Source organism: Felis catus, chromosome E1 (assembly GCF_018350175.1).
Source record: "Felis catus isolate Fca126 chromosome E1, F.catus_Fca126_mat1.0, whole genome shotgun sequence".
Lineage (NCBI taxonomy): Eukaryota > Metazoa > Chordata > Mammalia > Carnivora > Felidae > Felis > Felis catus.
This window is the reverse complement of record NC_058381.1, coordinates 58,010,187-58,032,497: the sequence shown is the minus strand read 5'-3', so window position 1 is coordinate 58,032,497 and position 22,311 is coordinate 58,010,187. Positions and strand designations below refer to the sequence as shown.

The 22,311-nt window shown below is 63.2% G+C and overlaps 2 long non-coding RNA genes across 2 annotated transcripts; one reads left to right on the top strand and one right to left on the bottom strand.

Moving 5' to 3' along the window:
- The first annotated feature begins 2,112 nt into the window (after positions 1 to 2,112).
- LOC111557775 lies at positions 2,113 to 9,893 on the top strand. The gene is made up of 3 exons (XR_002738072.2): positions 2,113 to 2,285; positions 2,919 to 2,967; positions 9,593 to 9,893. It is a non-coding gene; the product is annotated as an uncharacterized LOC111557775 (long non-coding RNA).
- Positions 9,894 to 18,085: 8,192 nt separating this feature from the next.
- LOC123382111 lies at positions 18,086 to 19,827 on the bottom strand. The gene is made up of 2 exons (XR_006590011.1): positions 19,277 to 19,827; positions 18,086 to 18,388 (listed from the first exon to the last, which is right to left on the bottom strand). It is a non-coding gene; the product is annotated as an uncharacterized LOC123382111 (long non-coding RNA).
- Between the last annotated feature and the right edge of the window lie 2,484 nt (positions 19,828 to 22,311).

Here is a 22,311-nt window from a genome sequence, read left to right as displayed (position 1 = left end):
ACTCATCAGCTGGAAGGCTGGGGAGGGGCAGGCGGTGACTACAGAACCAGGGGTCCAGAGTCACTGGGTCCCCTGAGGGGACCCAGTGGTCCAGCCCTGAGGAGGCAGAATTGGAGCCCGCAACTGAAGGACAAAGAACACCACCCCTTGTTAGAGTGGGAACCTTTGGGAGGACAGAGGGTGATGAGAGCCTCCGTCAGCTCCCAGGATACCAGGGATGAAGGCCAGGTGGGCTCCCTGACCCCCCCAGCGCGGCCTAGCCACGTCTCCTGGAAGCCTCGCCCCCCGACAGAGACCTGGAACTGGGTGCTTGCTGTGCTGCCCCGCTCGCGGTCTGTGAGTTCGGGCCCCGCATCCGGCTCTGCGCTGACAGCTCAGAGCCTGGAGCCTGCTTCGGATTCTGTGTCTCCCTCTCTCTCTGCCCCTCCCCCGCTTGTGCTCTGTCTCTCTCTGTCTCTCGAAAAATAAATAAAATGTAAAAAAAAAATACTTAAAGTTCTATGAGAACATAGCCGCACGCATTGGTTTGCAAACTGCACGCCCGTCCGTGGCTGCTTCCATGCCACAAAGGCAGAGACGCAAACACTTCCTATCTGGCCCTTTTCAGAAAAAAAAGTTTGCTCATTCCTAGCTGAGGGGAAGCAGGTTCAAAGGCCAAGGGGATGAGAGAGAGAGAATGGAACTTTCTGGGCCGTGGAAGAAGCCCACTGTGGCTGGGGGCAGAGACACGGATAGCTAACAGGCTAGCGGGGGGGTGGGAGGGAAGCGGCAGAGGTGACCCATTCACAAGCCCTGTGGTCCCCATCCATCCAGGAGAGGACGGGAGCTGGGGGCGAGGGGGCTCTGATCAGCTGCCACCGGCCAGATGCCACCTTGCAAGGCCTCCCAGGGAGGGGAGAGGCCTGGAAATCAGAACGTTCTTGATCCTTTCCAAGGAAACTGACAGAACTCTCCCCTCCCTTCTGCGGGGCTCAACCACGCCTCCCTTTCCCCCAAGGAACCAAGCCCGGGAGGTTACCAGGGGCTGTTGTCCTGATTCTAGAGGCACCCGGTAAGGCCTGTGGGGTGCTCCCTCCTCTCTCCAGCTCCTGCTCAGCCAAAGCGTGAGCAATACAGCGGATTGAGGCCATCCCAGGGGGCCTGGGGCAGGCACACATCTGGTGGGGGGGGGGTTGCTGAGGTCACAGCTGGGCCCCAAGGCCTTCTGGGAGGGAGAGGAGGCTGAGTCCGACGAGGCAGGAGGCAGGAAAGCGTGGTCACAACTACCAAGAGGCTGGGACCGCCTTCCGGGGGGACCCCTGTGCAATTCACCGGGCAAACCATGCCATCTAGTTGGAGGAAGGAGGTGCCCGCTGAGGTCCCAGTGCGTTTCAGGGCTGCCCCACCAGGAGGGGGCTGGGACCCGGCCTCCGCTGGTACACTGAGGAGTGGTGGACCCCTGTGGGACCCTCCCAGGTCTGCAAACCCCGGTCCCGTCTCTCCCCAAGAAGCCACCTCTGCACTTTCGTCTTTGCGAGGTTCCCTCCCTAAGGACCAGCCCACTACGGTCCCGGCCTTGGCATGTGTGGGACCAAGTTAGAGGGACCCTAGAACCTCCCATCCTGGTCATGTCTGGATCCCCCCAAAGTTGAGGAGTATGGTGAGAGCGTGGGGGGGTCTCCACCCCCCCCCCCCAATGCGAGCAGCCCGCTTTTTGTGTTGGGCGTCCCAGGACAGACAGACAGACGTGGAGAGAATGGAACTTTCTGGTGGCTTGTCCAGGTACGAAGCGAATCGGGTGTAGGCTGCAGGCGAAGTGAGCGTGGGTATGGGCGCGTGGAGGGAAATTCAGGTCTGTCCCTGCACCCGGGCTGCGGAGAACCGACGCCTCCGGGCGGGCGGCCGAGGGTGGGGGGCGGTGGGGGGGCTGGAGGCGGAGGTTCCTGCCACGGACTCAGCCTGCCGCCAAGCGTGACTTCACAGGCTCCCGCCCGCCCCCTTCCTCCTCCTCTGCACAGCTGCAGGGACGCAGGACCTGCGCCCTCGGGCCTCCTCCCCTGCCCCCACCCTCGCAGGCACCGGGGCCCCGCCTCCCCCCCCCCCCCCCCCCCCCCAGGCCCCGGGAGCCCTCCAGCCGCGGCCCGAGGCTCCAGGCCTGGGGTCTCTGGTCTCGGCCCGGCTCCTCTGGGCCCACAGCCTCAGGCTCCATCACCCAGAGCCCCACCCCCCGCCGTCCTTGGCTCTGGAACCCGGATGCTCAAGCCTCTGGATGTTGCCTTTACTCCTCAGCGGCTCTTCCAGCCAAGGTCCCCACCCCAGCCCCTTCCCACTCCTCCCCTCCCCTCCCCCCCTACTTCCTAGAGCCCCTCCCCTGCCTGCTCTAGTCACCTGACTGGGCGCCGGAGCCCAGCCCCACCCGGATTCCTCACCGGCCCCCCCCCCCCCCCCCCGCCCTGAAAATGCTGGAGGAGACCGAGGTCTTTGACAGCTCAGAGCTGCCCCTGCGCCGCAAATCCCCACCCAGTCCCAGCCACACAGGCGGGCCGCCCCTCAGGCACCCAGCTCATAGAAACACGCGCACGGCACACTCATGTGCGGCAGGCACTCGCGTGTACGCATACGTGTGCACACGTGTGTGCAATCACGCGTGCGCCTGCACACCCACACGCACATGCCGTCTTGCACCCTTGAGCTGGCGTCACGCCCCGTGCTCCTTCCTCACAGGCTCCTTCCTGCCTCTCCAGTACCCACAGGGGCTCGTCCCTGCGACTTGGGACTTGTTAGCTCCCGAGGCTTCTTCCCAGAGTAGCAACCTACCCCCCCTCTTAGGACGGTGGTGATACCTTCCTGCTGCCCAGAACTGGCGTCTGATGCTTCAGTCCCTTTTTTTGTTTTGTTTTTTTTTTTTGTTTGTTTGTTGTTTGTTTTTTGTTTCACAGTCAAGAGTAAAGCAAAACAAAAGCAGTCCCCCACTACTGTCCGAAATTGGTGAGTGATCGGCGGGGAGGGGGAGATCCCCACCCGTGGGGGCTCGGCGTCGCTGGGAAAGGGACTTTCCTTAGAAGGAACCGAGGCGTCTTGTATCAGCTCTTAACGATTTGGGAAGGGAAACTGAAGAGCTCTTTACTGTAATTCGAGCAGCTAAATTATTCATCAGGAACAGCAGGCAGAGATTGGACAGTGACCGAGAGACAGGAGGCCCCAGCCCAGTCGGTGACCCAGGCGTGGGGGACCGGCTCCCCCTGCTCCTGAGGGGCCAGGCTGGGTCAGAGGGGCCTGGGGAGAGAGTTGCCCTGGGGGTCCCCGCAGAGCTGGAAGAGCCTCATCCCGGCTGGGGGGGGGGGCACTGCATCAGGGCGTTCTGGCCATGTGGGGAACTGTAGTAAGTTGGGGGGGGGGTGTCTCTGGCCCTCAGGGACTTGTCTTGAGTCCTCAGGGACTCACCTGCTCCAGCCAGGTGGACCCCAGGCCACAGCAGGCTGGCACTGTCCTGAAAGACCAGGGTTCAAGGTGCCTGGCTCCCCTATGCAGCCTAGAACCTTCCCCGCTGACCTCAGGCGGTTGGGGTGGGAAGGGGCCTGGCCAGAGTCCCACCCGCAGTTCAGACCTGGCCTCCCTGCTCCTCCAGGAGGCTCAGGGTGGGGAGGCAGGGAACAGGTGCACATGTGACACGCGAGCTCACTCCTCAAATGCAAATCACAGTCCAGCTCCGTGTCCCTTCACCTCCACTCTGGGCACAGGAAGGGATGTGTGGTGAGAAATCTCGCCCCGGCTCTCCTGCCCTGCCTGGTCAGCCCCCTCAGCCCAGGCCCTGTGCTCTGACCCAGAGGGCGCCCCAGAGAGCTCAGAATGAAGTCGTCAGGCATTGTCCTTTCTTCCTTCCAGCTCTGTGGGTCCCGGGGGAGAGAGTGGCCAGAGGAGCAGGGGGAGGTGGGGATGAGCCCAGTGCCCGGTTGTGGTTGTTGGGCAACATCTCCCACGCAGGAGTCTCCTTGCCCTACAAGGAAGCCTTCTGGGGGGAGAGGGAAGGTTTTCTCTTCCTCCCGCCCACGGCACCTGGACCCGGTAGGTGCTCCTTGGATATGAAGGAAGGCAAATGATGGATGGATGGTGGACATGGCGGGGGGGGGGGGGGGGGGAGGGGGGGAGGGGGAGGGGGAGGGGGAGGGAACGAAGCGGGGGAGGGAACGAGGGAGGGACCTGGAGTGTGGGTGAGGACTGAGACAGGACAAGTGAGGAGAAAGGGAGGGAGAAGTCAGGAGGGGCCAGAGGAAAAGTAAGAGAAAAAGTAAAACCGAGGGGGGCGTCTAGTGGCAGAGAACTTGCTGAGATGGGGGTGAGAAGTAGGTTTGGGAGGGGGAGGAGGAGGAGGAGGAGGGAGGCCCAGGAGGAGGAGGAGGAGGAGGAGGAGGGAGGCTCAGGAGGAGGAAGAGGAGGAGGAGGGAGGCCCAGGAGGAGGAGGAGGAGAAGGAGGAGGGAGGCTCAGGAGGAGGAAGAGGAGGAGGAGGAGGGAGGCCCAGGAGGAGGAGGAGGAGGAGGGAGGCTCAAGAGGAGGAGGAGGAGGAGGAGGGAAGCCTAGGAGGAGGAGGAGGAGGGAGGCTCAGGAGGAGGAAGAGGAGGAGGAGGAGGGAGGCCCAGGAGGAGGAGGAGGAGGAGGAGGAGGAGGGAGGCCCAGGAGGAGGAGGAGGAGGAGGAGGAGGAGGAGGGAGGCTCAGGAGGAGGAAGAGGAGGAGGAGGAGGAGGGAGGCCCAGGAGGAGGAGGAGGAGGAGGAGGGAAGCCTAGGAGGAGGAGGAGGAGGGAGGCTCAGGAGGAGGAGGAGGAGGAGGAGGAGGAGGGAGGCTCAGAAGGAGGAAGAGGAGGAGGAGGAGGGAGGCCCAGGAGGAGGAGGAGGAGGAGGAGGAGGAGGGAAGCCTAGGAGGAGGAGGAGGAGGGAAGCCTAGGAGGAGGAGGAGGAGGGAGGCCCAGGAGGAGGAGGAGGAGGAGGGAGGCCCAGGAGGAGGAGGAGGAGGAGGGAGGCTCAGAAGGAGAAAGAGGAGGAGGAGGAGGGAGGCCCAGGAGGAGGAGGAGGAGGAGGGAGGCCCAGGAGGAGGAGGAGGGAGGCTCAGGAGGAGGAAGAGGAGGAGGAGGGAGGCCCAGGAAGAGGAGGAGGAGAAGGAGGAAGGAGGCTCGGGAGGAGGAAGAGGAGGAGGAGGAGGGAGGCCCAGGAGGAGGAGGAGGAGGAGGGAGGCTCAAGAGGAGGAGGAGGAGGAGGAGGAGGGAAGCCTAGGAGGAGGAGGAGGAGGGAGGCTCAGGAGGAGGAAGAGGAGGAGGAGGAGGGAGGCCCAGGAGGAGGAGGAGGAGGAGGGAGGCTCAAGAGGAGGAGGAGGAGGAGGAGGAGGAGGAGGGAAGCCTAGGAGGAGGAGGAGGAGGAGGGAGGCTCAGGAGGAGGAGGAGGAGGAGGAGGAGGGAGGCTCAGAAGGAGGAAGAGGAGGAGGAGGAGGAGGGAGGCCCAGGAGGAGGAGGAGGAGGAGGAGGGAGGCCCAGGAGGAGGAAGAGGAGGAGGAGGAGGAGGGAGGCCCAGGAGGAGGAGGAGGAGGAGGAGGGAAGCCTAGGAGGAGGAGGAGGAGGAGGGAGGCTCAGAAGGAGGAAGAGGAGGAGGAGGAGGGAGGCCCAGGAGGAGGAGGAGGAGGAGGAGGAGGAGGGAAGCCTAGGAGGAGGAGGAGGAGGGAAGCCTAGGAGGAGGAGGAGGAGGGAGGCCCAGGAGGAGGAGGAGGAGGAGGGAGGCCCAGGAGGAGGAGGAGGAGGAGGGAGGCTCAGAAGGAGAAAGAGGAGGAGGAGGAGGGAGGCCCAGGAGGAGGAGGAGGAGGAGGGAGGCCCAGGAGGAGGAGGAGGGAGGCTCAGGAGGAGGAAGAGGAGGAGGAGGGAGGCCCAGGAAGAGGAGGAGGAGAAGGAGGAAGGAGGCTCGGGAGGAGGAAGAGGAGGAGGAGGAGGGAGGCCCAGGAGGAGGAGGAGGAGGAGGGAGGCTCAAGAGGAGGAGGAGGAGGAGGAGGAGGGAAGCCTAGGAGGAGGAGGAGGAGGGAGGCTCAGGAGGAGGAAGAGGAGGAGGAGGAGGGAGGCCCAGGAGGAGGAGGAGGAGGAGGGAGGCTCAAGAGGAGGAGGAGGAGGAGGGAGGCCCAGGAGGAGGAGGAGGAGGGAGGCCCAGGAGGAGGAGGAGGAGGAGGGAGGCCCAGGAGGAGGAGGAGGAGGAGGGAGGCCCAGGAGGAGGAGGAGGAGGGAGGCTCAGGAGGAGGAGGAGGAGGAGGAGGGAAGCCTAGGAGGAGGAGGAGGAGGGAGGCTCAGGAGGAGGAGGAGGAGGAGGAGGGAGGCTCAGAAGGAGGAAGAGGAGGAGGAGGAGGGAGGCCCAGGAGGAGGAGGAGGAGGAGGGAGGCTCAAGAGGAGGAGGAGGAGGAGGAGGAGGAGGGAAGCCTAGGAGGAGGAGGAGGAGGAGGGAGGCTCAGGAGGAGGAGGAGGAGGAGGAGGAGGGAGGCTCAGAAGGAGGAAGAGGAGGAGGAGGAGGAGGGAGGCCCAGGAGGAGGAGGAGGAGGAGGGAGGCCCAGGAGGAGGAGGAGGAGGAGGAGGGAAGCCTAGGAGGAGGAGGAGGAGGGAGGCTCAGGAGGAGGAGGAGGAGGAGGAGGGAGGCTCAGAAGGAGGAAGAGGAGGAGGAGGAGGGAGGCCCAGGAGGAGGAGGAGGAGGAGGGAGGCTCAAGAGGAGGAGGAGGAGGAGGAGGAGGAGGGAAGCCTAGGAGGAGGAGGAGGAGGAGGGAGGCTCAGGAGGAGGAGGAGGAGGAGGAGGAGGGAGGCTCAGAAGGAGGAAGAGGAGGAGGAGGAGGAGGGAGGCCCAGGAGGAGGAGGAGGAGGAGGGAGGCCCAGGAGGAGGAGGAGGAGGAGGAGGGAAGCCTAGGAGGAGGAGGAGGAGGGAGGCTCAGGAGGAGGAGGAGGAGGAGGAGGGAGGCTCAGAAGGAGGAAGAGGAGGAGGAGGAGGGAGGCCCAGGAGGAGGAGGAGGAGGAGGGAGGCTCAGAAGGAGAAAGAGGAGGAGGAGGAGGGAGGCCCAGGAGGAGGAGGAGGAGGGAGGCCCAGGAGGAGGAGGAGGAGGAGGGAGGCCCAGGAGGAGGAGGAGGAGGGAGGCTCAGAAGGAGAAAGAGGAGGAGGAGGAGGGAGGCCCAGGAGGAGGAGGAGGAGGAGGGAGGCCCAGGAGGAGGAGGAGGAGGAGGGAGGCCCAGGAGGAGGAGGAGGAGGGAGGCCCAGGAGGAGGAGGAGGAGGAGGGAGGCCCAGGAGGAGGAGGAGGAGGAGGGAGGCCCAGGAGGAGGAGGAGGAGGGAGGCTCAGGAGGAGGAGGAGGAGGAGGAGGGAGGCTCAGAAGGAGAAAGAGGAGGAGGAGGAGGGAGGCCCAGGAGGAGGAGGGAGGCCCAGGAGGAGGAGGAGGAGGAGGAGGGAGGCCCAGGAGGAGGAGGAGGAGGGAGGCCCAGGAGGAGGAGGAGGACGAGGGAGGCCCAGGAGGAGGAGGAGGAGGGAGGCTCAAGAGGAGGAGGAGGAGGAGGAGGGAGGCCCAGGAGGAGGAGGAGGAGGAGGAGGGAGGCTCAGAAGGAGAAAGAGGAGGAGGAGGAGGGAGGCCCAGGAGGTGGAGGAGGAGGAGGAGGGAGGCTCAAGAGGAGGAGGAGGAGGAGGAGGGAGGCCCAGGAGGAGGAGGAGGAGGAGGAGGGAGGCTCAGAAGGAGGAAGAGGAGGAGGAGGAGGGAGGCCCAGGAGGAGGAGGAGGAGGAGGAGGGAGGCTCAAGAGGAGGAGGAGGAGGAGGAGGGAGGCCCAGGAGGAGGAGGAGGAGGAGGAGGGAGGCTCAGAAGGAGGAAGAGGAGGAGGAGGAGGGAGGCCCAGGAGGAGGAGGAGGAGGGAGGCCCAGGAGGAGGAGGAGGAGGAGGAGGGAAGCCTAGGAGGAGGAGGAGGAGGAGGGAGGCTCAGGAGGAGGAGGAGGAGGAGGAGGGAGGCCCAGGAGGAGGAGGAGGAGGAGGAGGGAGGCCCAGGAGGAGGAGGAGGAGGAGGAGGAGGGAGGCCCAGGAGGAGAAAGAGGAGGAGGAGGAGGGAGGCCCAGGAGGAGGAGGAGGAGGGAGGCCCAGGAGGAGGAGGAGGAGGGAGGCCCAGGAGGAGGAGGAGGAGGAGGAGGGAGGCTCAAGAGGAGGAGGAGGAGGAGGAGGGAAGCCTAGGAGGAGGAGGAGGAGGGAGGCTCAGGAGGAGGAGGAGGAGGAGGAGGGAGGCTCAGAAGGAGAAAGAGGAGGAGGAGGAGGGAGGCCCAGGAGGAGGAGGAGGAGGAGGAGGAGGAGGGAGGCCCAGGAGGAGGAGGAGGAGGAGGGAGGCTCAGGAGGAGGAAGAGGAGGATGGAGGCCCAGGAGGAGGAGGAGGAGGAGGAGGGAGGCCCAGGAGGAGGAGGAGGAGGAGGAGGGAGGCTCAGGAGGAGGAAGAGGAGGAGGAGGAGGGAGGCCCAGGAGGAGGAGGAGGAGGAGGGAGGCTCAAGAGGAGGAGGAGGAGGAGGAGGGAAGCCTAGGAGGAGGAGGAGGAGGAGGGAGGCTCAGGAGGAGGAGGAGGAGGAGGAGGAGGAGGGAGGCTCAGAAGGAGGAAGAGGAGGAGGAGGAGGAGGGAGGCCCAGGAGGAGGAGGAGGAGGAGGAGGGAGGCCCAGGAGGAGGAGGAGGAGGAGGAGGGAGGCCCAGGAGGAGGTGGAGGAGGAGGAGGGAAGCCTAGGAGGAGGAGGAGGAGGGAGGCTCAGGAGGAGGAGGAGGAGGAGGAGGGAGGCCCAGGAGGAGGAGGAGGAGGAGGAGGAGGGAGGCCCAGGAGGAGAAAGAGGAGGAGGAGGAGGGAAGCCCAGGAGGAGGAGGAGGAGGGAGGCCCAGGAGGAGGAGGAGGAGGGAGGCCCAGGAGGAGGAGGAGGAGGAGGAGGGAGACTCAAGAGGAGGAGGAGGAGGAGGAGGGAAGCCTAGGAGGAGGAGGAGGAGGGAGGCTCAGGAGGAGGAGGAGGAGGAGGAGGGAGGCTCAGAAGGAGAAAGAGGAGGAGGAGGAGGGAGGCCCAGGAGGAGGAGGAGGAGGAGGACGTGGGAGGCCCAGCAGGGGGAAGGGGGGGAGGAGGAGGAGGACCTAGGCTTTTGGAAAGTGGAGCCCTGGGGGCAGCACGTGCTGACTCACCCTCCTGCCTTCAATTTTCCCTGTTTCCTGGGGATTCTCATTTTATTTTCGGGAAAGCGGCCTGCTCCGTGACTAATTTGTTCTTAAACAAACCAAACCCAGGCGGTAGGGAGGCTAGGCGGGGCCTGAGTCACTCTCCCCGCCCAGGGGGACCACACCTCAGCTGTGGGCCCGGGCCTCCCCTCCAGCTCCTGGGGGCCCCACCCTCTGCCCTGGCCCCAAGGTGGCTCCGATGCTCCTCAGGGAGGCTGGGGTCCCTGAGCTGAGGGACCCCTGGCTGCCGAGTGAGCTCCCTGAGCCTCTGCTGCCTCGAACAGTGCCTGGCAGCCCGCCAGTGCTCAACGAACGTTCGTTGACTGACTGACTGATGGCTGTCCCTCCCTCTTCTCTCCCACTCACCCCTGCTGGAACCCTTCCCATCCCACAGCCCTGCAGTTCTGTGACACATGCTCTCCTAGCAGTTACCTTCACCAGGACCACATCCGAAGCCAGACCCACTGATGAATGGACCTCTCTGAATCTGCATGACCATCACGGGACCCTGCCTGGGGGGAGGGGGTGATACTCACCGCGCTGCCATTAGGGTGGCTTGGGTCGTGTGCCCATCCGGGAGCACAGCCAGGTCGGGAAGCGGGCTGCAAACCAGGCACTCGACCCGGTCGACCAGGCAGGAGGGAGATGTCAGCCCCTCGATTTTCCAGACCAGAACCGAGGCTCAGAGAAGTGGGAACCCGGGGGGGCGGGAGGGCAGCTGTGGGCCTGGTGGGGGTGGGGAGGGAAGATGGACCAGAAGGGAAGGGGGAGGGGGAAGGGGGAGGTGTTTCACCCAGCTCCAGGCCCAGACCGGTTGCCCCCACTCAACCCAGGTCTCCAAAGAGGGGCCAGTGCAAGACAAGCCAGCGGCACATTGAAGAAATTTTTGCATTTCTCCTTCTTTATTTTTGAGACAGAGAGAGAGGGAGGGAGGGAGGGACACCGAGTGGGGGAGGGGCAGAGAGAGAGGAAGACACAGAATCCCAAGCAGGCTCCATGCTCGGAGCCGTCAGCCCAGAGCCCGACGCGGGCCTCGAACTCACCGACCGTGAGATTATGACTGAGCCGAAGTCGGACGCTTAACCGACCGAGCCCCACCCCCCCCCCCAGGCGCCCCGTCTCATGCTTTTAAAATGTCAACTTTTGTGGTTACATAAAATACACACCTATTAACAAAGCAACTGTGGTTTATAAATAACTAAACCGCCAGGCTCTGGAACACGCGAGAACACCGCCCCCCACCCCGGTCGGCTGCATGCAGGGACTCCCGCAGGGCAGGTGCCGAGGAAACCTTCAGGTGTCCGAAGCGAAGGCGCCCCGGGCCTGGGGGTGTCGGGGCGGGAGGCCGCGAGGGACGGGGAAGGGGCGGCGGGTTCGCGTGGCAGCCGCCGACATCCCGCCCCACGACTTCCCCGCGGGTCCCCCCGGGAGGCCCCGTGCGCCCCGCGCCGCGCCCAGGGCGGGTGGCCAGCTCCGCGCTGCCGCCCGCGGCGAGGCCGCCGGCTGGGTCCCCAGCCTCTCCTGCCCCAGCGCGTTTCCAGGAAGCGGGGAGTCGAGCCGGCCCGACTTCCCGACAGCCGGCCGGGCGCGGAGAGCTGCTGCCCGGCCGCCGCCAAGGCTGCGTCTACACCAGCGATCAATGCGCGCGGGCTCCCCTCCGCCCAGCGCAGCGCCAGGGCGCGCAGGACACCGTGCCCGCCCCTCGGCCGCACAGGGTCCTGGGCTCCCTTCCTCCCTCGCTTGGTGGACAGGTCACTTGGCCGGCCTGCCTATCTGCGACTGGGAGCGACAGTCGCCGCCCCCACCCCCACCAGGGCTGTGAGGCGCCCTGGCCGGTGCCAGGCGCCCGGGACCCCGCCCGCGGACCCCTCGGCAGCCAGCGGGTCCCAGGCCCAGCCGGCAGGCCCGCCGACCCGAGGTTGGACCAGCCAGCTCCTCCAGCGCTCTGCGGGGCCCGCCCCGCCTCCGCTTTTTAAAAAGGGGGTTCAGTGGATATTCCTGGGAAGGAACTCCCGAAAGAAGCCGCGGCAGGGGCTTTCCCAAACCCAGGGCTGCCCCCCACCATGTGCCTCCCCCCTGCACAGGCTGGGAGTGAGGGGGCTGGGGGAGAGGAGGCCCCCGGACCTCTCGGCTCACCAGCCACCTGCTCCTGATTTGGGAGGCTGGGGGTGGGGGGGAGAGGGACGGAGGGAGAGGAGAAAGGCCAGGTGGGAGACAGGGCGACTGAGCCTTTGGGCCGGTGCAGGCATAGCACCCACCACGTGGGGAGGGGTCTGATGGAGGGAGCAGCCCCTTCCTGGGAACCTAACGCCAGAAAGACCTCTGGGTCTCACTAGGTGGCCTGTGTCGGCCCCCAGTTTCTGCCTCTTCCAGGGAAGCTGCAAAGAGGGGTTCCAATGGGGGGGGGGGCGGAGCACCAGCGTCAGAATAGGAGCCCTAAGGGGGCTGCTTGCAGAAGCAGGGTTTCCTTCCCTCTGCTCCTCCCCTCTCCTTCCCCGGGGGTGGGGCAGGGGGTGGGGGGGGGGTGTGCTGTTCCCCAGGATGCGGAAGAGACAGACAGTTCTGGAGGAAACGGGGGTCTGAGCTTCGGCCACCAGCTCCCTCCCCCGGAGCCGCCTCAGACTTCCTGGCTCAGTGTCCAGTTTACCCCAGGATGGCAGGGAGGAATGGGGGGGAGGCTGGGGCTGGGGAGTTTGGGGGTGTCTGGGATGGGATGGTGAATGTTGGTGCGGACCACGAATTCACCTCAGGGTGTCTGGACAGAGCAGAGAGGGCGTCGGAGCCCCTTGACCTTGTTGGTGGCTGGACAGCGTTGGATTGAGGGAGGCCCGGGTCTCAGGCCCGGCGCGTGGTCTAGCTTTCTGAAGGGCTGTCCTGCTCCAAGGTCCGAGGAGGGTGATTCTCCGGCAGGAGCCTCCCCTGCCCTCCGCGCCCCACCTGCCGTGTGTCCATTCCTGCGCTCAGGCAGCCTCCTGACTGGCTTTGCTGAGTCCCCAGCAGGGACGGTCTCCTGCTAAACCTGGAGACACCTTGAAGGGGCTGTGGGGTGGCGGAGGGGAGCCCCTCCCCGCCCCGGGCACCCATGAGCACAGGGGAGAAGCCCTCGAGTTGGACTTTGGCACCAGAAATCAATTCTTTTGGTTGAAATTTGAATTAATTTTAGATTCACGCGAGTTGTAGGAAATAATACAGAGAGATCTCCTGTAGGCTTTGCCTCAGCTTCCCGGGAGGGTGACATTTTTCAGAACTGTAGGGCACTGTCGCAGCCCACGCACTGGTCTTCGTACAACCTTATTCCGAGTCTTGCTTGTATATTTGGTTTCTATAATTCTATCACCGGGGCGCCCGGGTGGCTCAGTCCATTGAGCGTCTGACCTCGGCTCAGGTCGTGATCTCACGGTCCGTGAGTTCGAGCCCCGCGTCGGGCTCCGTGCCACCGGCTCGGAGCCTGGAGCCCGCTTCGGATTCTGTGTCTCCCTCTCTCTGCCCCTCCCCTGATCATGCTCTCTGTCTCTCAAAAATAAATAAAAATGTTAAAAAATTCTTTTAAGAAGGGTAACATTTCTCAGCGGCTACTTCTCACATCTGAATTTTGAAACCTGTGGACGTATTACCTGTTCAAAGATACAGTGTTACCCAAACAGAGGCGAGCTGAGAGGAGTCCAGGGGTGCCCAGGACAGGGGGACAGGGCCGAGGAAGCTGGGGCTGACCCCTCCCTGGGCCTCGGTGTCTCCTCTGACTGAGGGAGTCAGGCAGCACGGATCCAGGCCTGCAGGACTGCGAACCACCCAGGTGAACGCCCAGAGCCCCAGCCTGCGCCCTGTCTGACGGGGACGGTGAGATACAGCCTTTCCTCCTGCCACCGTTTCGAGATTCAAGCACTGAACACACCCAAATGCTCCCCAAACGGTAACCCAGAAAACAGAAGCCTCCTGCCAGCCTGGGAGGCAGCGCCCCGGGGCCGCATCCCGGCCACACCTGGAATCTCACCTCTGCTTCCTGTCGTGGGGGCGGCACGAGAGGGTCCCCAGGACCGGCAGCCTGATCCTGGCGTCCAGCGGAACGGGCTCGGAATCCAGTTCTGTCCCCACACTGGCCATGCCTTGCCCTGCCAGCCAGCACCCACTGTCCCTCCCTCCAGTAAAAGCACCCCGGTTTTCATCCCTTCTCCGTTCTTGGTCTTTGTGGCTCATCGATGGGACTGATCTCCCCCACCCTGCTGGGGGGGGACATGACCCAGGACGTTCCAATCAGGACATGCTCCAGGCGCGGGGACAAGACCCAAGCAGGCTAGGGAGAGCCTGCTGGAGGGTGAAGCCAGCAGGGGAAGCAGAAAGCAGAGACGTTTCCAGGTGACGCTGCCTGTGAATCTGGATCCAACTGTGCCTGAGGCCTTGCTCTCCTCCTGCGTGTTCTCATCACACGAGCCAACCTCTGTCCCATGGCCTTGGGCCGCTTACCTTGGCTTTCCACGGTCCTGACTAGCAGTTATTAGCTGAGGGCACGGGGCCATTTTCCTTGGGGGTTCAGTTAACGGGGCGCACGGGACTCAGGTGGTTAAGCGGCCGGCTCGGTTTGGGCTCAGGTCATGATCTCCCAGTTCGTGGGTTCGAACCCCACATTAGGCTCAGTGCTGATGGTGCAGGGCCTGCTTGCTCCCTCTCTCTCTCTCAAAATAAATAACCTTAAAAAAAAAAGAAACTAGAGTCAATGGCAGCAACACCACCTGCTTAGGGTTGTCTTGCTGCTGTCTATAAAAGATACTGAACCGAAGTACCTAGTTAAGCGCGCAGGAAGCTACAAAGTAACAGCTTGGTAGCAGGTGGCTCGGAGTCGCCTTAACCCCAGGAATAGGCACGAGACTGCTCCGACTCACCAGGAAAACCCTAAGGGCTGAACAACCAGCCTTAGCTGGACTGAGACCAGAACGCCCATGTCATGGGGGGCAGAGACCCTCTCCCTCTCCGGGGCCAGCACAGCTCAGCAGCATCTGTGGACACATCCTAAGGTGACCCCAGGGTGTCCCACCCTCTGTGATTCCCTCTTGGTGGGTGCAGTCCGGAGCTGGGACTGGGGTCTCAGGCACAGACCGTGGCGAAGGGGACAGGATGCTACTCCATGGTTACAGTACGTCATGTGAGGCTCCCTCTTGGCAGACTGGAAGGAGAAGGTCCCCCTACTAGCTTGATGAAGGGAGCGCCAGGGTGGGGGTCAGGGACTGGGGCCTCTAAACTCGAAGGTGGCCTCCAGCCTCCAGCCAGCAAAACCCCCAGGCCCTCGGTCACACGGCTGCAAAGCAATGAATCCTACCAATAACTGCAAAGAGTGCGGAAGCAGGCCTTCCTCGGCTGAGGCTTCAGGGGAGGACACAGCCCAGCCGCCGCCCAACTGCAGCCCTGTGAGTAAGCAGAGGACCCGGCTGCGCGGTCCCCAGACCTCTGACCTCACGCACCTGCACGGTGACAGACGCGCGCGTGGTTTAAGCCACTGTACGTGCGGGAATCGGTCACACGGCGTGGAAAAACAGGTGCTGCGTCCTGCTGGGGTCTGAGGCGTCGGAAGGAAGAGGCACCAGCAGGGACAAAAGGCCAAGACCCTCTTCTCACTGAGTTGGGGGTGCACTTTCCGGGGCCCGTTGGTAACTCCAGCTGAGTGACGACTCGCCCCTGACGTGGTTCAGTGTAGGATCGCTGGGGCCATCTTGGAGACCGGCCGCCACACACGGATGGCAGTGAGGACAGAGGCTGGTGGCGGCTTGGAGAGGACTACGGAAGGGAGAGTGGGACAGTTGGAAAGCGAGGAAGTTCCCTGAGCATACTCCCAAGGCCCCCGGGTGTGGGGCTACCCCCAGCCCCCCTCCTTACGTGGCTCAGGGAATGCGCTGGGACAAGAAAATGAATCTCGCTTCTCCAAACCGGGCCCCGGACCCCAGGGGAGCCGGGGCCCTGCAGGAAGGGCCAGGCCCCAGCTGCGTGCTCCCCTCTCTGAGCTTCTGCCTTGGGGGCCTTTGGGGCGCCAGGGTGGCTCAGTCGGTTAAGCGCCTACTTCAGCTCAGGTCACGATCTCGAGGTTCGTGAGTTCGAGCCCCGCGTCGGGCTCTGTGGCTGACAGCTCGGAGCCTGGAGCCTGCTTGGGATTCTGTGTCTCCCCCTCTCTCTACCCCTCCCCACTCACCCTCTGGGCGTCTCTCTCTCTCTCTCTCTCTCTCTCAAAAATAAACATTAAAATAATTTTAGAGGCCCGGGGAGGCCAGATAGAGACTGCATGCAGCTGTCGACCAGGCCCTTTACAGCATTCTCCCACCGAAACCTTGAATGACTCTCGCACGGGGTGACATCCACCCACGTCAACCAGATGAGGAAACTGAGGCTCGGAGGTCCCATGGCAAGTGGGGAAGAAGCCTTCTGATGCCTCAGGGGGTCGCGTCAAGGCTCCTGCACCCAGGGCCTCCTACCCTGGCTGAGCAGGGAGCCAGGGGAGGAAAGAGGGAAGGAAATGATCCGGGAGGTCAGTGCCTGGCAGGGAGTGTAGGGCTGTGGCTGGGGGGAGGGCTGAGCCTGGAAGAGGGCTGGAAACCCTGCTCAAGCCATCTGAGACCCCAGCTCTGACACCACCGGCCGGCTCGCTGGCTGCCAGCCCTCCCCCCATTGATCTGGGGAGTTCAGGCTCACATCACTGGCTGCACAGGCTTCCTGGAACCATCCTGCTGTCTCCTTTGGGGCTAGCCCAACCTGGCTGCGGTCGGGAGGCCCCCACGATGGGAGAAGGAGGCACCCCTAAAGCCAGCCAGGTGCTCAGATCTCCTCTGTCCGATGAAAGGCCCTGGGCTCTGAGTCCTGGAGAAGGTCCTTGTGGTCTGGTGGGAATGGCAGGGCCAGCTTTGAGCAGGCAAGAAACCCTGTGGACCTAGAACTCCGACAGGAAGCACAAGATAAGCCCTGGGTCAGGCAGATCAGGTGGACTGAATGTGCCCCATGAGAGGATTCTGGAAGGGCAGATGGGGGGAGGTGCAGAGGTCAGAAAAAGCTGAGGGATCCCCTGCAAAGCCCGGGGGGGCTGCTCCTGCCATTACGCCAAGCTCGCTGCCCCCCCCCGGGTGCCACCTATGTGTCCTCGCCATGGCCCGGTGAGGGGCCTTATCCCCACTCCTCGCTTACCAGCAGTGACAGGTGGGGCCACTTTTCCACTTCACTCCCTGGACCCAGGGGTTGCAGATCCAAAATCCCATCTGTACGTTGACATCGGGGGGACAGGGGCACGGTGCACCCCTCTGTGCGCCCCCAGGCCCTTCACACCGGCCTGCATATCCTGGGATACTTGGGCAAGCTCAAGTCTACGACCCCTGGTCTCTGCAGTCTGTGCGCACGCACACACACACACACACACACACACACACACACGAGTTCCCGCACCCAGGTCACCTGACCTCTCAGAACCGCACAGGGAAAGGTGATCCTTGCTCCCCGAGAGCCCAGCTACCTTCACGGCATCCTGCCCACCCCACCCCCCTGCCGCCCATCTCAACTGCTGTCCCCAACAACAGCTCAAGTGCCCCAAACATGGGCATGACGGCACCCAGGCTCAAGGCAGGCCACGGCTGGGACCTCTGCAGAGCCTGCCTGGAAATAGGAGGCCAAAGAATGCAGTGGGCAGCTTGGCAGAGGGACAGACGGAGCCACCGGGCTTCCAGTAACACGCTGGCCCTGCCCTGACCTCGCCCACCGGCTCAGGGACTCAGCCAATAGATGCCCGGTCCTGGGCTCCAGCCCCCAGCAGCGCCAGGCCCAACACAGCTGCTGGAGGGCCCTCCTGGTCACCACCCCTTGCCCCCGGCGACAGCACGACTGGAACGGCGTCCCTGGCCTCTCAGGGCTCCAGCCGTGCCGGGAAGGGGGTATCTTTAGTTTCCCTTCCTGGAAGCCCACTGGCTCCAGTCCCACGTGGCCCAGCAGCCTCGCCTCCAAGCCCAGGCCACCTCCCCCTCCAGCACTAGCTCCCAAGGAGAGGAGCAGCCACTGGAGAAAGGCCTGCCTGGCCAGTCCGTCCCCGGGGTTAGGACCCCATGCCCAGCTTGAACGGCCCAGCCAGGCCTCCTGGGTCCCCTCCTGAACCCTGCTCGCTCGGGGGTGTTGGCCCAAACACACCTCACCCACGCTCGAGTCAGAGGACCTTCGATAACGTCCAGGCGAGTCCCTTGCCAGAGGAGGAGACCGAGGTCCAGAGAGAAGAGGGCAGTGGCATGGGGTCCCAGAGAGGGTGGCAACCAGGGCAGGACAAGACCCGCGGCTGTTGCCGACACACCAGCGTGTTTTCCCGGCACCAGGCTGCGAATCACGAAATGACCCGGGTGGGGGACTCCTCGATCGCACGACTTCCGGGGTGCAGGGACGGGCAAAGCCGTGGCAACGGTTTTGGGAAGAGCTGGAGTCCAGGAAACTGAAAGGCAGTAGGGCCGCTGGGAGCAGCCGGAGGAGAGGGGGCTTGAGTGCCCAGAGGGGAGAAAAAGGCCAGATGAGAAACAGCACCCACCTGTGGGGCCTCTCCCAGGAGGAGGGCCGGGGACAGGACAGGTGATAAGACACTGAGTCAGCAACGGGCCAGGAGAGGGCTGGCAGGATCTCAAGCTGCAGGGTGGCCCCGGGGCCTTGGGAACTGGGTGAGAGGGCAGTGAGCCCCTGACCCAGGAATGAAAGCGGTCAGGTCGGGCCTGATCTCATTTCCTGGACACGAAGACACTCAGCATGGACTGTTCAACCGAGACTGGGTGGGGGGGAGGGGAAGACTGGAAAAGTCTGCTGTCTGTCTGCCCCCAGGGGCTCAGGGTTTGGGTCAGGGGAGAAGGCGGAGAGGGCAGGCAAGACGACAAACAAGTAACGACACGGAGACTTAAACCATGACGATATTCGTTGTTTATATATAACAGAAAAATCCAGCGGTTAGGGGTTTCCAGAGCTGGTTGGCCCTTCAAGGATGTTGGCAAAGGGCCAGTTCCTTCTGCCCTTTCATGTCACCAGGTTAGGGCGACTAATTATCCTGTTGCCCAGGACTTTTCCAATTTTAGTGCTGGAAATCCTGCATCCCGGGAGTCACATCCAGACTTGTGGTCACCCCGGCACTGGAGATGGTGCTCCTCGTGGGCACAAAACGGCTGCCGCAGCTCCAAGCATCACACCCTTACAAGACAGGGCACTAAGCAAGAGGAAACGGGGTGCAAACAAAACAGATTTCTCTCTGAGCCTCCCAGAAGCCCTCAGAGACCCTCCCCTCCTGTTTCACTGATAGGCCTGGGTCGCATGGCCACCCCAGACCAATCACTGGCAAAAGCGTAGGGGGTTGGGATGACTGGTTTAGACCCACCACCATTCATCCCCTGGGGACCCTGGGGTCCCCGGGCAAAGCAGGGGCACAGGTGTTCCCTTAGAGCTGAGGGCCAGCGTGGGGCTTCAGTGAGGCCTCGATGGCAGAAAGTGAGGGCCGTGGGGGGCCTGGAAAGGGGGGAGGATGCCAGCAGAAGAAACAGGGGGCATTCTGAGCTGAGCGTGTGCCCAGGAGGCCTGGGAGGCTGGAGCCCAGGGAGGGGGCTGGGAAGAGGGGCAGAGGCTCAGTCCCTCCAGGGCCCGGGAAGCCGTGGGAAGGAGTTTGGGTTATTTCCCAGCTCCTGCCTCTGTGGGGCCAAGACCCCAGGGAGTGAAGGGAGGAGCCCCAGGTGGAGGTGCCTCCTGCAGGGGAGAGGCAGAGGCGTGAGGAGGGGCCGCCTCTGGATCTGCTCTGAAGGCAGAGCTTTGTGTCTGGACCGATCTCAGGGTGCAGGAGGAAGGAGGGGGGGCAGGACAAAGGCCCCGTTGGGGGCCTGGGTAGCTGGTGGCCTGGTTTGCCAGTTCCTGAGCCCAGAAGACTATGGGAGGAGGGTGAGGGCGTGGGATAGATCCGGGCATCAGGCTGGATGCGGACGGACGGACGGACCGACCGAAGGGCTGTGTGCGGCTGCTTTCGCCCTCACATCTGGGTCAGCCCCCTGGGCTCACACCCAGCAAGAGAAGCAGATTGCAGGGGTGGGGGGGGGAGGGGTTTGCAAACCTTTTAGGCTGAGATGTAACATCCATCCAGGCAGATGCAGAAATCCTGGGGGCCCGGGGTCAGGACGCAGAACGTTCCCAGCCTCCGCAAGGCCTCAAGCAACCCTTCCGAAGTTCTGCCGGACGTTGGGGCCTTTTCCGCTTTCGGAGGTTACGGACGGCGTAGCAGCGAACGTCCTAGCCCACGTCCTCCGATGAGCACACGAAGGGGTCCCGTGGCATTGCTGGGTCCTGGGCCGGGAGTCCGCTCAGCTCGGGCAGACACGCTGATGCGGGTACAAAGTGGCCACATCCCCGCGTGCCCCCACCAGCGATGCGCGAGACTGCCCGGACCTTTACGCTGAGGATTTAATTTGCCAGACTCTTGGTTGCGTTTGCAGGCCTCTCAGGTCTCCGTCCTCCAGCTCAGGCACAGGGGACCTTAGCACCGCTCCCAAATGGCCACCAGGCCTCCCCAAAGAATATTCCATCCGAGTAACCCAGGGCGTTACCAGGCCAGCAGGGTAAAGTCAGGTCCCAGAGCCCCGGCCCTCCCTGGGGCGCCGCTGTATAGGTCCCTTTGTAGAAACTTTATAGAAATTCTGGAACTATCACCGTCAGAACCTAGAACCTAGCCAGAACCTGGAAGAAGCCCCGCTTCCGGAAGCAGCGGGACGCAGCGGGAGCCAAGCACAGCGGGGCCAAAGACCGGCAGCCTCCAGGAGCTGGGGCCTGGACCGGGCACGGGGCGCCGCTGGCCAGCAGGCGGGTGCTGACGGCCCCGAGGTGACCGGCTGCCCGTCCCCAGTGCGCTTCGCTCTTGTGAAGAGATGTGGGGGTGACTCCGGGGACGGCCTATGGTCCCCACTCCTAGACAGACAACCAGTGGCACGGTCCGCCCCACCAGCCCCAGCAGCCATGGCAAGGCTCAGGGGCGCCGTAGGGCGCCCACCTGCTCCTGGACCGAGGGGAGCGGCCAGCCCCTCTCCCGCTCCCCCTGCACCTGAGCGGCTCGACCTGGCTGCCTCAAATACCCCACTGGATGTACGGCCAGAGATCTGAGGGTCTGTAGGGCAAGCCCCCGCCCCCCATGATCCTGCTCTCTTCCTGCCGTCAGCTCAGCCCGTGCCCCCAACCCACCACTTCAACGTCAAGACCTCCCTGCTCTCTTCATTCACAGCGGAACAAAAACCCGAACCCGTCTCCCCCTGAGCTGACCCCTCCGCAGCCTGCCCTGCATCAGCCCCTTCTCCCCTCTCCCCTGCGGGGCCATCTCCCGTCTCAGACGCGCCCCTCGGCCCGTCCTCGGTTCACGCAGCCAAAGGCCCACCGCCCCACCTGTGGTCTGCGCCGTCTGTCTGAGTCCCATGGGGGTCTCGGCGCGCTCACCCCTCCTCTCGGGCCCGGCCCCGCTCTCCCAGGGCTTGCCCCAGACGGCGCGGTCCTCAGTGACACGAGCGGGGCGCCCTGCAGTTGAACTCTGACAACCGGCCACCTGGAGGCAGATCCCACAGGGGAAGGGCTCGGTCCCGCGAGACTGCCCCTCCCTTCAGAGGCAAGGAGGGGGTCCCCAGGGAACCCACCGCTTCTGTCTGACTTGGCTACACATCAGAGACTCCCGTGATGCCCTCCTCGGATTCAAGTACCTGTTGGAGAAGCAGTTTATTGTACCCTAGAGGAACCGCTCAAGGACACAGACGGCCGGCCCGGGGGAGGAGACACATAGGGTGAGGTCTGGGAGGCTCCCAAGCCCAAGAGCTTCGGTCCCCGTGGAGCTGGGCCGTTTCAGTCTCCTGGCACGTAGATGTGTTCACCCAAACCCTGTACTTCGGGGGATTTTCACGGAGGCTTCCTCCCGTAGGCACCATCAGTCGTCAGTCCGTTTCCAGCCCCTCCTCTCTCCCGGGAGGAAGGGGGCTGGGACCGAAGTTTCCAAACCCCTACCACGGCTCGGGTCTTTCAGGCGACTGGTCCCCATCCTGGAGCCCACCCCCCACCCAGAGTCACCCACCCTGGGACAAAAGACATTCCTATCACCCGGGAGATTCCAAGGGAGCAGAGACCAAACCCTAGAACAAAATAGGTTCCTAGAACTCTGATCGCTTAGGAAATTACAAGGGTTTTGGGGGCTCTGAGGCAGGAACCGGGGGCACAGACCAACACACATTTTTCTATTTCTTTACATGGGCCTCTCCTCTCCATTTCATTAAAAAAACATTTTTATTTTTTTTTATTTAAAAAAAAATTTTTTAACGTTTTATTTATTTTTGAGACAGAGAGAGACAGAGCATGAACGGGGCAGGGGCAGAGAGAGAGGGAGACACAGAATCGGAAGCAGGCTCCAGGCTCTGAGCGGTCAGCCCAGAGCCTGACGCGGGGCTCGAACTCATGGACCGCGAGATCGTGACCTGAGCTGAAGTCAGACGCTTAACCGACTGAGCCACCCAGGCGCCCCCAAAAAAACATTTTTAATGTTTATTTATTTTTGAGACAGAAACAGAGCATGAACGGGGCAGGGGCAGAGAGAGAGGGAGACACAGAATCTGAAACAGGCTCCAGACTCCAAGCTGTCGCACAGAGCCCGACGCGGGGCTCGAACCCACGAACCGCGATATCGCGACCTGAGCCGAATCGGACGCTTAACCGACTGAGTCCCCCAGGCGCCCCTCTCCTCTCCGTTTCAAACACCATGACAGCAGGGGTAGAGTCAGGAAGCAGCATTCTCTCTGTAAATGGTGGCAAAGTACGGCGTGTGGGCATGGGTCCACACTGCCGGGCTTTCTTGGGTTTCTTACAAGCTATTTACTCAGCCCAGGGTGAGCATCACCGCCCGGGAGAGCTAACACCTAAGATTATGTGTTGGCGGTGTTGGGCTGGGAGCCTGGCCAGGATCCACAAGTGGCCTTATTTCTGGGACATTCTCCCCATTTAATGAGCAGACCCCTTCCTGTGGGCTTGCAGCCTAGATTAACACACACTTCACTCCCTGGAGACCCTGTGCCCCAGGGGACCTTTATGCTTCCGAGGCTCCAGTGTCCCACATTCCCAGCTGTGTCT